Source organism: Aedes albopictus, chromosome 3 (genome assembly GCF_035046485.1).
Source record: "Aedes albopictus strain Foshan chromosome 3, AalbF5, whole genome shotgun sequence".
Taxonomy (NCBI): Eukaryota; Metazoa; Arthropoda; class Insecta; order Diptera; family Culicidae; genus Aedes; species Aedes albopictus.
In genome coordinates this window covers 361,579,518-361,592,964 of record NC_085138.1, presented here as the reverse complement: position 1 = coordinate 361,592,964, position 13,447 = coordinate 361,579,518, and the positions used below count along the sequence as shown (strand labels likewise).

The 13,447-nt window shown below is 34.6% G+C and overlaps 1 long non-coding RNA gene across 1 annotated transcript; it reads right to left on the bottom strand.

Annotated features, from left to right (window-relative positions):
- Positions 1-894: 894 nt before the first annotated feature.
- On the bottom strand, positions 895-11,880 carry LOC134289519 (uncharacterized). The gene is made up of 2 exons (XR_009998548.1): positions 3,954-11,880; positions 895-3,748 (listed from the first exon to the last, which is right to left on the bottom strand). It is a non-coding gene; the product is annotated as an uncharacterized LOC134289519 (long non-coding RNA).
- Positions 11,881-13,447: the final 1,567 nt, after the last annotated feature.

Below are 13,447 nucleotides of genomic sequence, written 5' to 3'. Positions count from 1 at the left end.
CAAACACATGCAGATTTCTATTACTGACATTTTTGTACCAGTTTCAGGTTATCTACTACATAAAAAAAATACAAGGCAAACCGAAAATTCACCAGGGATTTTTTTATTATTTGAGTCCATTTGCGTCTCCTGAACATGCAGTAGCAATCACCAAAAAATAAACGGAAATCCCGTGAAAATGAAAAAAAGTGAAGAACTTAACTGGTTTCCAAAGTTAAGGTTAGGTTATGTGTCTTTATTGGAGAGATTTTCAGCCTTCTTTCATTCCTGTTTCTTGGGATTCCTTTTCAAATTCCTCTCGGAGATTCTTTCGTATTACTATCGTCGTTTTTTTCCTAGATTCAAACAGTTCTTTCCGGAAAAAAATCCTGGAGAATATTGCAGGATTTCTCAAATCCAAATATTGTCTCCTGAAGGTTTTTATGAGAATTCCATAGATTTTCTTCCAGAGGTTTTCCAATATTTGCTCTCAGAGTCTCTCGTTGAATATTTCCTCCTGGGTTTTGCCAAACAAATTTTCGAGGAATTTATTCTCTTTTCTCCGGGAATATACATCCGATGTTGTCGTAGAATTTCTTTTAGAGTTTCTCTCGGAATTTCTCTTGAAGGTTTTCCGCGATTTCTTCCGGTATTTCTCTTGGTACTTCTCCATGAGATTTTTCCGGGTTTTCTAAGATTTTTACAGAAACTATTGCTGGGATTTTAACTGAGGCTCCTCCCGTATTTTAAAGGAGTTTTTCACGAGTTTTCTGAAGGAATTGCTTCTGGGATTTCTCCCGAAGTTTTAAGCAATTTCAATGATTTTTTTCTGGAGTTTCTCCCCAGATTTCTACAGAAGTTACATCCGGGATATTTTATAAAGGTTCTTGCGAGAGTTTTTTTTTTAAGTTTCGCCTGAGATTATTCTCGGAGTTTGTGCTCTAGAAGCTGAAATACAGAGCTCCAAACTTAAGCACTTTGAATGAAAATCGGTCAACGCGTCCAGTACTGTACTTTTCTAGAAGTGTTTCTCGGAAAACCTTCTGCCTGAGACCTACAAAATTCATTGTTGTAAATAACCGGAGACATGTCGGAATGAATCCACGTGATTTTTGCGAGAAATTATGCAATGAGGAACGCGAGAGAAACTTCGGAAGAAATCCTTAGAAGAACTGGGAAATCTCGGAAAAAAGCTCTTGTACGAAATATTTAGAAAATTCACGAAAGAACTCTGAAAATCTCTAAGAGAAATCCCGGGAGAAACTCCGGATGAAAACCAGCGAAGAAATTCAGGAGAAATATCGGAAAACTCTTTGGCAGAAATTCCAGAAGGAATTATCGGAAATATCTAAAAATATCGAATAAACCACGGAAGGAACTACTAATGAGAGCAAATAAAAGAAAAACACTATGCATGAGAACTAGGATGGAAACTTGAAAGGACTGGAGAAAGCTTCGAAAATGCTAAAGGAAAAAAATAAGAGATTTCTGAAAAAATATGATAATATTCTAAATTCCCTAATATATTATTCCATGTATTTTTCCTGATTTAATAATTTTAAAACAAGTACTGGTGTCTCAGTTATAATTGCAATGTAAGGATTGGACAGTTTTAATTGTTTTGGGTGACCAATATTTTTTTTTTTTTCATGTGCTCTGATAAACATATAAAATCCCAAAAAATATTACAGATTGCAACGCAAAGAGTATCAACATGATGGAAAAAGTCGTATGAAACATGTTAGGTTAATTTATTGTATAAAAAGATGAAGAATTTTATAAAATGATAAATAACAAATTGAGTCAGTACTCCACCTGAGTGAAAATCTCAGTGCTTTTAACTATCAAAAATAGTTACATCAACATGTGACTATATGCTGCGCATAGTAAGTTCTCTTTTTTTGAGTTGTTTTTGTTTTTTATAAACAAATTTAGAAAACAACGAGTGTAATTGAAAGATCACTATTGTTTATCAAACAAGTCTAAATAGTACTTTTTTACAGAAAATTTCATGGCAAAAAAAACTATAATGCATTGACTCCAATTTTTATTTGATGACTACTTTGTGTGCAAAATGTGGTATTTTCCTAGTATTTTGAGTGATATAAAATATGAGTGTAATAAAAACATCACTAAGGTTGTTCAAATGAATCCACTAAACTAGTACAATATATTCAAAGTTGAAAAACTACATATCATTGCTTTAAATTTTAGCTTATTCGCTTTTTTGTGGTATTTTTGTACATTTTTCATAAAACAAAATATTAGTGTAATGTAAACATCAACATTCTATCAAAAACAGGTTCAGTATATTGTAACAGAAAATTTAAGGCCATACAACTACATGTTATGGCTTTAAATTTTGTTTTATTGACTGTTTTGTATGAAAAATATGGATTTTTTTAGCTTTTTGAGTAAAATAAATTAAGTGTGTCATGAAAACGTCACTATTACTCATCAAGAACGTCCAGTACGCTTTCACGAATAACTTAAAGGTAAAAAAACTACTTTGCATTGTAAGCCATAATTTTTGTTAAGCACTTTGTGTGAAAAATGTGGTACTTTCGTTGATTTCTGAGTGAATCAAAATTTGAGTGTAATGAAAACATCACTATTATTCTTCAAGTATGTCCCCCAAACTGCTACGAACATTTCAAGGCTAAAAAACTACATGTTATCGTTTTAAATTTAGTTTTGTTGACTACTTTGTGTAAAAAGTATGGAATTTTCGTAGTTTTCCGGGTAAAACAAAATAAGAGTGTAATTAGAACATTTTCATTGTTCATCAAAAATGTCAAGTACAATCCTACGAACAATATAAGACCAAAAAAACTATATGTCATCGCTTTGAATTTTGATTTATTGCTTATTTTATGTGAAAAATAGGGTTTTTAGCAGTTTTTTGAGTAAGGTAAATTATAAGTGTACTGAAAAATCACTAATTTTGCATAAACATGTTCACTCCAGCTGTACGCATGATTTAGAGTCGAAAAAACCATATGTCATCGCTTTAAATTTTGTTTTATTGATCAATGTGCGCAAAAAATGCGCTCTCAAAAAAACTAGGAAGTGCCTTTTGCTTAATAACTTTGGGTAGACGCATCTATTTTATATTTTTTTAAATGGACAACGATCTTGAAACCTGTCCGGTTCCATCGCAAAAAAAAGTTTTGAAATCGGTTGTAAAACGGCCGAGAAATGCCTTGCCAAAGTTGGACTTCCGACTTTTTTTGGACCCTTGGTAGTTTAGGAGTTAATCCCATTTTCTCCAATGCCTACTTCTGTCGAATGTTACTGTTATGCGATTATGGGCAGTTTAGTTCATCATCAATTTCATAACAACACTGAATCGACAATTTGTCCGAATTTTGCTGCTTCGCGTTTCACCCCCATGCTGAATACCAACGCCCTTACAGCTGTGGCTATATCCCTTTCGTGACGGAGCGCAAAAAAAATTACATCCCCATACAAATAGCTCAACTTTGGCTCTCCAGAATTCTAAGAATTCCCAACAAAACAACAATTATTTTACCTCATTTGAAAGAACTACTCTTTATCTTTCGATTTCTAGCTTTGACTACATAGACAAATCGTTAATAAAAATTATGCGACAGACAAAACTTTTTCATGTTTTACGGTTTTTGTCCACTTTTTGTTTACCTTGTGGTGGCAAATCACACAGGCAACGTAAACAAAAGTTTACTTTCACATAAACAAGTATAAGTAATGGCTGAATTATTGAAACAGTTTACATAACGTAAAACAAAGTCTTAAGGTGAATATATAACGAAGCCACACCTCCAATTTTCAAGAGCACAAATCTGAGGAATTTAAAGACGGATTGCGCTGAAAAGTTGATCGATTGGTGACTCGCTGGTGATGACCAATCGATCAACTTTTCAGCGCAAACCAACCCTCGGTTCTTCAGATGTGTGCTTTTGAAAATGCTAAGTGTGGCTTCGTTATATATTCACCTTAACAGATGATAAAAATATGCAAAACTGCTACCGCTCAACAGCACAATTGTGCTGGTTCGTCACGAAAGGGATATCGGCCCGTCATGCGTTATTATCCAGTTGACGTATTTCCATAGTCCAATTTCAATCACGAAACATTTCATAATACACACTTTTTGGCACTTATATCACAGAGAACAGACATCCAGGCTACAACAAATTTCATTCGGAAAGTTGTGTAAGGATTTGAATCTTTACTTGAGTATGGTTGCAAACCAATACACTATGACAACACTAACGCCACCAAACACCATATTGCCACAGTCAGTGGTGAATTGAAACATTTCAAGTGGGGAATTAAATTAGTATGGGAAATTAACCGATTGCAGCGCTACGCTATTGCCACTAGTGTTGCCGATTTCAAATGGCCGTTACATTCCTTACACAGTTTCGGAACTGGACTTGAATGTCTGTTCTCTGTGCTTATATGAAGCATCAACTTGTTTCCTTCCAAATGGAAGAAACCATCAACCAGTTATATGATTACTACTCAAAAATTCAAATATTAAAAAAAGTTTGATTATCGGCAAGTAAAATCGACAAACAACTGAAAAATGACTACAGACACGTCAAACTAGCAAACTACAACATAAAAACAGTCAAACAAATCTTTAGACAAACATCAAAGATTCAATCCCCCCAAGACAACAAACAAACATCATTTACAAGCATATGCCGACTAGAGGATCATAACAAGAATATATCATAATTATATCTTGTTGTGATATAACTAACAAATTATGTTATAATTTTGTTATGGCATGGGCTCTTCATTATTTTTTCAAACTGAATTATAACAAAATATATTATAATCTTTTGTAATTAATTTTGTTATAAATAATTCAGAACAAACTCGGTTATAACTTTGTTATATTTACAACTGATTAAAATGATCAGTTCAAATATAACATAATTATATCAGAATATGAATTAATTTTAATTTTAATAAGATTTGATGATAATTTAAAAAAATAAGATGTTTGATTATGTATTCGTTTTTTCATTGCTTGTGGGGCAAAAGGTCAATGGATAGAAGGTTAAAGAACATAAGATTTAAAGGAAAAAAAGGCCGAATGGACAAAAAACGAATTACACTTAATTCTGTTTTTACACGACTTTTTTACGCGATTTTATTTTGCACGATTTTTTTTACCCGGTTTTCTTGAAATCACGCGATTTTTTACGCGATTTTGGCCGGAGGGCTAATCGTGTACAAAATCTGTCTTTTGATTTTTTTTGCACGATTTCTGGAAATTACGGGATTTTTTTACACGATCTTTTTATGCGCGGACGCATCTATCGTGTAAAAACAGAATGTATCACAACTTCCAATACAGGTCTAGCCATTTAATGTGGCGTGTCTCGCTTATAGGGAAACAGCTTTATTCTGTATCATTGAAAATTTTAAGAAAAACGTTCAAGTGCTGTTGATAGATTGCAGTTTTGCTTGTTTTTTTTTACTACGCAGAATGCCGGAAGCGTATCCGGGTACCCTCAAATCTTAAAAGTACTCATATTTTTTTTCAAGTTTGAACCGATTTAAGTAAACTTCGACTCGTTAAAATAAGAAAGCATTTGTTATTGTTTATGCGTAAAAAAATAATAGAACGGTTGGGTCACGCGGTATTGCAAAAAGTACAACGTATTGAAAAAACATGGTCTCTCGGGCGACATGTCCCGTAATGATTACTTTGAAGTCAATAGTTGAATAGGCATAAGCTGGGCAGATATGTTATTGCAGCTGGTCTATGGAAAATTCCTTTCATTGCTTTGTATGAAACCATGCGTACAGCAATTCGGGGTTTCCTTAACCCACGGTGACCAGATCGGTTCTGTCGGATTTGTTGATGGAAAAAATAAATCTGGATTAAATGAGACCAATATGGTCAAAATCGGAAAAAAAACGCAGATATAACTATTACATAGTTTACCTTCTTAAGTTTATTGACTGCTGCTTCATATTATTAAGTAAAAAATCAAGGCATTGCACCTTCTAGAAATTTTGTCAGACTCTTTCTCATTTCTTATTATATACAATGCTTCAGTTTGAGTTTTTGGGTAAATATAGTATCATAGCTGCTGATATGTTTTATCTAAGTATTTTCTTCATTTAATATCCCAGTACCGTTACGGTGTAAATTCCTATCACTTTTCCACAATTCCCAATTCTTATAAATTAAGTAGCAATTGTAGCTTCAAAACGTAAAATATCTACACAAAAAATGAAGAAACCCAAACATGAGTTTATTTATTTCAAAATTGAGTAAGCATAGTTGATTTGTGTGTCATTTTAACAGTACTGCTATTCTAACTTCTAGTTATAACGTTAAAAAGTACCGAACAGATCATGTATTAAGAAGTTATAAATGTTATTGAGCGTGGAGATAGCAAATGTGGTATTAAGTAATTCTAAAAAATAAAAATGTGAATGCTAAATCTGCTCAACTGATCACTGCATTTGTCTATTCGAACTTTTTTATTTCGACCTATTATCATTCAACTATATTTGCTGTGACATTATGTCATCCTTTTCTTTGCTAAAAATAATCTAAAACATAGAATAAAACTCAATAGCATCCGCAAAAGTTATGATATCTGCATATGACATAACTGTGATCAATTAAAACAAAGCCACATTTTACCTTCGCTCACGTAGGTACGTGTATGATCGTCGTTCTCAAAGCGCGAAGAAAAAACAAAATAAAATCATCTCCGTCCGGAAAGAATCACTAACGACTATATCACCTTTGTCGCCTCCAAAAGGCACCCCATGACGAAGCTCAATCATAAATAGTATTTTTTTGTCATTCTCTTTGCTCCTTGGAAACAAACGACGACGGGCCATGCGAACGCCACCACTGTTCTGAATGTTTCAGTGCGCATGTCTTCGCACCGCGATAGCGTTGTTGGTAAGAGAGAGAGGTTCATTGTTTGATCTTGCATTCAAATCTGTCTATTTTCGTCCTGCGTCTGACAAACAAGGGATGGGGGAATAGGGAAACCGCCAATACGTAGAACCAGTAAAGCTTCTTTCATCGTTCACTTCAGGTGCTGTGATAGCCTCATTGGTAAAGGCGACTGATAATTAGCGATGGTAGGATTATTGGTTCAAATCCCGTCCGGGTTTGTAAGTTTTATAATGAACTACATAGAAAGTTTTTTTATGTGTGACCTATCATTTTCTAAAAATAGAATAACACACTTAAAATAATTACCCAAAAATGAGTATAAAAGATTAGTTTTTACCCAATTTGATTTTTACCCTAACTGAAAATATCAAACTGTATTATAATTATGATTTATTTTATCAAAAACTTAGAACAGGGTTTGATATATTTTTGATATATTTATAACATACTCTGATACACTTTTGTTAGAACCCTTATGATTTTTAGTTACAATTTTTGTTATTTTAACAACATCCTGCATCTAAATTATAACTGCCTATGTTAGAAAAACTCTGTATCAAGGATGGGAACACTCACCTGCAAAGAGTTACACTCACTTGCAATTTTCTCAGCTCAGAAGCGTGCAATCAAAAAACGATGTATGGACTACTTTTGCCTTGTGGTTTTATCTAAAAGTTTGCCGAATAGAGTAGTGGTCGCACACGCATACCGAAGTCGTAACAGATCTGCGAAGGCAATTCTCCACAAGGTGAATGTAAATTACACTCACCTCGTGGAGAGTCGCTTTCACAGCTCTGTTACAACTTTGGTATGCGTGTTCGACCCCTACTCTATTTGGCAAATTTTTAGATAAAACCACAAGGCAAAATTCGCTCATACATCGTTTTTTGATTGCACGCTTCTGGGCTGAGAAAATAGCAAGTGAGTGTAACTCTTTGCAAGTGAGTGTTCCCATCCCTGCTCTGTATAACATAATAACATATTATGATATAATTTTGTTATGATCCCCTAGTCGGGATACCACGCAACGATTGTACGTCATGCTACATAAGAATGACGACGAACAAATTGAACACACGGATGAGCGGCCTCAGGACGCATTACAACACCCTTGATCGTCTAAATGCAGCGAACACAAACATCACAGACCCGCAAATGATCCATCTGCCACATAAAACGGATCTATGACAAAAGGTCATAAGGTCGAAATGAAAAAAAAAAAACATATAAATAGTCAGAAGATCGAAAGGCCGAAATGAAAAAAATAACTAGGATAAAAGGACGAAAGATCGAAGGTTGAAAGGTTAAAAACGCTCGAAGGCCGTAGTTTTTGAACAAAATTTCACTAAAAAATGGTTTCTGCAAAAACGAAAAACATTTTCTACCGCGTAAAAAAATCAGAAGATACCCTGATCCATAATCTACATGTGCACGAAAACCGATTTTGAAAATATTGCTTCGTTATTTAATAAAAAATCAAAAACCAAAAAAATGAGGAAATGCTTCCAGTTTCGCCTTAAGGGGACTCACTAAACAGTTTAAATTGCTGCGTAAGGCGCAGTTTTGAGTTCAAAAGGAAACGCTCAAGAAACTTCTTGAGTGACTCCTGGCAGAAACTTTCTTCGGTGATTGCCATTTGAACTGTCATTTCTTCGCTACTGCGTACTGCGATCGAAGAAAAACCGGTTTCTTGAGCGATTTAGGCAAGGAATTCCTCATGCATCAAGATAGGCTGAGAAATTCCTTCTAAACTGCAAACAGTGCTTAAGCCATGATTTCCTGTTTCATGAAATTGTAAATGATATAATCAAAGATTGCCTTGGCGATCGCGACATTTAATCAGAATAAACTTTAATAAGCGGTTTACGCTGTTAAGGTGAATATATAACGAAGCCACACCTCGAATTTTCAAGAGCACAAATCTGAGGAACCAAAAGACGGATTGCGCTGAAAATTTGATCGATTGGTGACTCGCTGGTGGTGACCAATCGATCAACTTTTCAGCGCAAGCCAACCCTCGGTTCTTCAGATTTGTGCTTTTGGAAATTCCAGGTGTGGCTTCGTTATAAACTCACCTTAAGTGAATCCCCTTCTTGTTATTGTTGCCGCAACCACTGTGCAGCGGCAATCGAGCGAGATGGTGAAACAACCAGGAATTCTTTTGTGTGTCGGTGCTCTCGACAGATCAATTGTAGCCTGTGCAGAAGATTTAGTTTATAGAGCACATTCAGCCTCATTGTTAGCTCAGCGAGTTGGCGGTATTTTGTCAAACGAATTTGGCACGTAGTAAGTGCAAATAATGTTGGTTTGCTATATTAATTAGTTTGGAAGACGTTGGGAAGCGGTACTTAGTCTATGGAGAAAACAGAAATGTAAGTTCCTTATCGATGAATTTATCCAATGAAAATTAATCATTACAAATATATTTTAGCTTTAAAGCTGTTCAGTAAAACAACTACAAAACTGTTTTCATCCACTCCGTCGTCCACCAAACTGCCCCAACAGTTATATTTGTTTTAGTAAATGTATATTTGTTCGTCATTTAAGTGTTTGTAGTGTTGCGGAATAAAATTGGCTCATGAAATGTAGCCACTATTTAATTGCCTATATTCAGTCCATGTTAGGCAATGGTAATCTTAAAGTCGAGCAAACTGTTCTCTAACAGGGACATCAAAGTGTAGACGGCTGCTAAGAGTTCTTGATCCCAGGGGCCCTGTTAGGATTAGTTTACCTAGACAAAACCAAACTATGAACACAGAATAAAAGTCTGTTAAGAAACGGCGAACTGCCATACATACACAATTCCAGGATGAGTCTTCTTCTTCTTCTTTTTGGCGTAACGTCCTCTTTGGGACAAAGCCTGCTTGTCAGCTTAGTGTTCTATGAGCACTTCCACAGTTATTAACTGAGAGCTTCCTCTGCCAATGACCATTTTGCATGTGTATATCGTGTGGCAGGCACGAAGATACTCTATGCCCAAGGAAGTCAAGGAAATTTCCTTTACGAAAAGATCCTGGACCGACCGGGAATCGAACCCGTCACCCTCAGCATGGTCATGCTGAATACCAGGATGAGTGATGGTCCTAAAACTAAACTAAAGCGAAACCTCGTCATCCTGAGATCGGAAATTGTTATCGATTTAGATAACTGGGTAAAGTTATGTTTAGTGTTGCATTGTATCATATTTATGTTATGCTTGTATCTGGAAAATTTGTGACGTTTCTTATTGTACATTTGTAGTGTTCTATTTTATCTTTCGTGATTGGGTGCCAGGTGAAAACTAGGTTAGTTAAATAGGCATTAAAGAAAGTCCCTTGATGATTTGTCACCTTAATTGGTGTGGCTTGAGCTTTCATATTGTTTTGATGCAGATACCTATAGTATACTGTTATTTCCTTTAACCCTTTGGAGCCGGATAGTTTCGCCTCTGCTGCCGCAACCTCGCTGGCCTCGAATACGTTTGTTATGCTCGGTTTCATCGCCGGAGTCATATTGACCCCTCCGGCTTCAAAGGGTTAAGTGAGCAACAATCGATGTCCTTCATGGACATTTGATCTGTTCGATAAGTAAGGTTGAGTTAGAAGCCTAACGCAGTGGTTTCCAACCGTATACAGTCCGCGCACCCCTTTTGGATTTCCCCAAATCTCATTTCCCCTCTCATCAAAGAGTATCAAAAGAATAAATTATGTAGCGGGATGATTGAACTTTATTGGAAAATGATCTTATTTAGTCATCGACAAGCAAAAAAAAAAACCTGATTTAAAAATCAATGCGAGACTTATACCTGTACAAACTTATATATCCGACCAGAAACGCATAACATGATCAGAACAAAATTATAACAACTGTTGTAAGAAATAACCCAAGTAACACGTATGTCATACAAGAGTTACGACAGCGCAAGTTTTGGTTGTATAGAAGTAAATTTGAGTTTATTTTAACACAGTGTTAGCAAAGCGTCAAATTAACTTTTATACAACAAAAATTTGCGCTGCCGTAACACTTATATGACATGTGTGTTACTTGGGAACAGAAGTTGATATAATTCTGTTGTAAGAATTTTTCTATGTAAATATCCATAAAAAAATTACAATAATATTTGTTATATTTTTAGTAACAAAATTATATCAAAACTTGTTTAATTTACTAAATTAAATGTATAACAACATTTGTTATATCATGCATTGAAATATAATTGCCAATAACATAATTTCGTAACACGTTTATTGCAATCTTTGTTATATTTTTTAAACAAAATTATCTTAGAGTTTGTAATATTCTTTGTATTGTTGCGAAAAATCTTGATAATTTGTGTTATTTTGGACACTTGAGCCAAGAGATTTATAACAAAACTTGTACAAATTTGTTCTGAAATATATAACAGAACTTGTTAGGATTTTGTTATGATTTCACAAGTTTAATCTAGCAAAATTCGATGTAATCTTGTTATGATTATATCTCAACTTGAAATATTTTTGTTTTAACTGGAACGAGTTTTGTTAGAATTTTTGTTGTTTTAACTACTAACGGTACATGTTTTATAACAACCGGTGTCACAAACATCGTTGTAACAAAATAACACATCCTGTAATAATTGTGCTTTTCTCATCTAGTCCGGTAGTAATTTGATCTTTCGAGCTGTCGTTTTCAATACACACTTCATGCTATCTTCGATGTCCAGTCTATTCCGATGCTTCCAATTCGCAGCATCTTTGAAAATCCTAATTCGTGAAGATACATGGTCACGAATGGCAATAAAACTTGCAAGACAAATTGCCAAATGTTGGGATGTATGCAACTGTGAAACCCACATAGGGCAGCCAATTAAATGCCCCATAATAAATTTAAAAAAAATCCATAGCAGAGAGTGAAAGCAATATGTAATATCATTATCAAATCAGGAGAAATATCATTTTTTATTGCATTTGTTGATTTTTTTTTCCGGAAAATCTGATATTTTCTTATGCTTGAAAATCAATTTTTCATGGGAAATATCGATTTAATTATGCACTTAAATTAAATTTAAATGTCCCATGAAAAATTGATTTTCAAGCAAAAGAAAATATCAGATTTTCCGAAAAAAAAAATCAACAAATGCAATAAAAAATGTATATTTCTCCCACTAAAAAATCTAATATTGATACTACATCATAGAACTATTGTTTTATGACTGAATAGACGAAAAAAACTATTACATAGTGCAATATAACAGGCAATCGATTGCTGTTCGAGCTTGTCAACGCTCGTTACAATCTCTGTCCGCATTATACCGGTCAAATTCATGGATCTGTGGATTGCCTGGAACCGAATCGACGCAATTAATAATCGTTTAAGCTGCTTAAAAGACTGAAGGAGCCGTAAACTTTCCAAAAATCAGCAATAACAGTCGAAGGCATCCACCAAATTGAAAGAGTAACCTATAATTGAAATCTGGAAAAATCTTTGTTAAAAATATTATCAGTTGTAATGCTAACAAATTCCTATAAAGAATAACTAGAAGGAATAACCTATGTTTGAAAGTTTCTTTACATATCTGATGATCAGATCTGAAAGTGTGGCAAACCACTTGGAGCACCGTTAATTACCCAGAGTGGGTCTTCAGACATGCTTTCGGATAACTCATTCGGCGTAATGGATCATCTGGAGTAATGGAATTCGAGATAATGTCCTAAATCCGTATGTATTGTATACCAAGGTAACCAATAAATACTTAAACAAGCCACATTTCAACAATGAATCTACATGCCACCTGCTTACTGCTCCATCATAGCAGTTCAACTGTTAAAAAGCCCTAAATTAGCAACTGAACTGCTACTGGAAATGTGACAGCTGTTGAATAGCATTTCAAATGCACGATCTCCAAGTTAGTTTGGATGGTCGGCGCTCCCCTAATAATTAAAACGAGTGACTTCCGAGATTCCAATAGACTAACAAATCATAGCAGATTGTGGAATTTGTCAGAATTTGCTGCTAAAATGAAATGAAATTACTCATGTAGATTCAAAGCAGTTTAGAATATTTTGGCCATACCAAGTTATGAAAACTTTTCCATATTTATAAGAAGGCTATTCAAATACGTACAAATGCAAATCGTTTTCAAAATCAGCATTATTTAAACACTCCAACTGCAGGCAAATTCTGATGCACTTTATCTTCGAGGAAAAGCAAACTTCTTCTCTTCGGAATTGGTTTATCAGTTATTATATTTTTCCAAATTTTTCGGTGTTCAGGATGTTTTGGGATGTCAATGATGTCCCAAACCCAAGTATGTACCGTGATTTCGGGTGAAATTGATCAGTGGGGTGAAATTGATCGACTTGAGGGAAATTTTTGTTTGTCAAAAATAAAGCTTTGAACTTAAAACAATTAGTAGAAAATGACCATCATCTGCTTCAAGGGTTATTGAATGATGAGTTTACATGCTTTACAGCTAATTAGTCACATATTTCTGTATTAAATTTCATATTTTCCGAAACTGCGTGTTTGGCGAATTTCAAAGACACTTTCAATCTTTTGCTACCGTAGCTGTATCGCACATGGAAT